General features: G+C 39.8%; 1 long non-coding RNA gene across 1 annotated transcript; it reads right to left on the bottom strand.

Annotated features, from left to right (window-relative positions):
* Window positions 1-809: 809 nt before the first annotated feature.
* Window positions 810-1,646, bottom strand: LOC133725037 (uncharacterized). The gene is made up of 3 exons (XR_009854244.1): window positions 1,603-1,646; window positions 1,325-1,410; window positions 810-1,059 (listed from the first exon to the last, which is right to left on the bottom strand). It is a non-coding gene; the product is annotated as an uncharacterized LOC133725037 (long non-coding RNA).
* Window positions 1,647-2,374: the final 728 nt, after the last annotated feature.

Here is a 2,374-nt window from a genome sequence, read left to right as displayed (position 1 = left end):
TGTCAAAGTTTCTGTGTCCTACAGTGAAGACATGAAGAGTCATCAAATTTGGTTACTTTAGCTTTTTTATGTTGGGTCCATTTGCATTCCGATTTACTTTGTGTTAGTAAACGCATGGAAAGTAATGTATTAAGATCATTTATCTTATTCTTGTACCGTGCAACGGAGCTCTTCATGAACGGTAGCTACTTATTGGGAGCCTAACACTGATTAACTGGTCAAAGGATGAACTGGTAATTGGTTTCATTTTTACAACAGGAGAAAGGATTATCAAAATTGATTTGTATAATTTCAGTTTCTGTTTTTCTTGTTCAATTCAGAGTTCAAGACTACTCTCTCAAAATGCTCTGAAAGAAGCACATAGATACACCCCTATGTTCGTCTTCTATCAGTTAAGGAATGATATGAAAACCAAAAAATAAGAAGAAAAAAAGTGGTTAAAGCAGAATAAGAGAAATTTCACCTATTGGGTTAGGGTCACACTACTAAAAAAAACTTCAATTGCGACGGTAGTTTGCGATGGCAAATAGTAATTTTGCCATAGCAAATACTTTTCGCGACGGCAAATTGAGTATTTGCGACGGAAATGTTAGCGTTGCAATAGGTGGCGTCACAAGATCCAATTGCGACGGTAAATTTCCGTTGCAAAAGGTATTTGCGACGGAAACTACTGCCGTCGCAACTAAATGTTGCAAAGGCTAATTTAGTTGCGACGGGTACTTTGCCGTCGCAAAAAGATATTTCATTTTAAAAAAAAATAAAAAAAATTCTGATGTGAATTTCACACCAAAGCTAGTATTGTACTGCAAAAATTTTATTGAAAAATGTTTAAGATACCATATGAACTCATTTCAATTACAAACCAACAATCACAATTGTAACACCAACCAAAGGTTTCGCAAAATTACAAGCATCAAAATACCTAAAACTACTAATCTTCTTGTTGAACTTAAGAGTTACACACAAAGCTAGTGACCAAAACTTATGAACCATATGTATGGTAATAACTAACATCCTCCTTGCTTGTAACATTCCTCACAAAAAGACATGTTGAAAGACCTGCACATACAAAGACAAAACTCAATAGCTTTTCTGTATCCAGCAGTAAATATTTGCAGAAAAGGTGGAACAGCTAGCCTTGTTAACTCTGTATATGTTTCTCTTTCCGTCAAAGCCAGAGAGTACGTAAGAAAGAGTAATGAATTGTGTGCTATTTATATGGCATGGGCCTATTTCAGACCATAATGCAAATTAATAAGTAGCTCAAGGCAATAAAGCAGTGGGTAAATGTATATGATGCCAAAAGATTAATAATTAGTTATACCTCCATTGAGTCAAATGACCAGAGGCTTAGACAATGGATATTTAACAGCAGCCTCAGTCAGCCAGTAAAAGAGGGCTCTTCCAACCCTGTAATTTACAGTAACAACCTACATAACTTATTTTTTTCTATGAACTTTTGAAACAAGATGGTCGATAACCAACTTAGTGATGAAAGAACATGCAGCAAAATTTTTGTAATAATCATATGGTGATGATAGTATGCAGCAACATATTCTTTCTACCAAGTCTAATGGGAAAAGGTTAATAAATGCCTCATACCTCTTTCAAACGCCTCATGATCGTTTGTACAAGCCTTTCGTTGTGTTAATGTCTAAAAGTTCGGCGGTAGCTGAACCTTTGTTAACGCTGATCCGGTGGGCGGATCGATACTGGTGATGCTCTCAAAGCTTCCGCTACCTGTCAAGTAAAATACAAAGGGCGTCAAAGGGAGACCGCGCTGGGCGGTCTTCAACTCTCCGATGACTAAGTTAGTCAATGTATTTATGTTGACAAAGTAACAGTAGATAAGTATTGAATGCGTCCTTAATGAGGAGAGAGGAGAGAACCTTTTATAGGTGAGGAAGAGGAGGTTCTTCTCTTTGTTTTCGATGTGGGACTGAAGTGTTTCAGTTCCCAGCTCTGGGAGCTACTGATGTCATTTTGGCACGGCGCGTGGCGGCGCGTCGGCGGTGATCTGGGGGTGATCCGAGGCTGAGCTTGTAGCCCGCCTGGCGGTGTACCTGTATGTCATTCCTTTGGTTGGAATTAGTACCTTTAGCGGTACAATAAGCGTGGCCCATTATAGCTAATTATGCTTGCAAATGTACATGTATGTACAAGTCCCCCAAGTCCCCAGTCAAGGAGGGCAATCTTGGTTGGGGAGTTGTTCGGCGGTTTGAAGCGTTTTCTTCCGCTAGACTTGCAAGAGCATAATTAGCGTCAGTACGTTGTCAACCATGGATTTTAGTGAGCAAACGCTTTATACCCTTTCGGGTGGGCCCCTGCTAGGCCCCCCAGGGAGTCCCCCACTCCCCGGCCAAGGTAGACCTCC

The sequence above is a fragment of the Rosa rugosa genome, chromosome 1, assembly GCF_958449725.1.
Source record: "Rosa rugosa chromosome 1, drRosRugo1.1, whole genome shotgun sequence".
Classification (NCBI taxonomy): domain Eukaryota; kingdom Viridiplantae; phylum Streptophyta; class Magnoliopsida; order Rosales; family Rosaceae; genus Rosa; species Rosa rugosa.
Note: the sequence above shows the minus strand (reverse complement) of the source record. Positions and strands in the feature narration are given on the sequence as shown.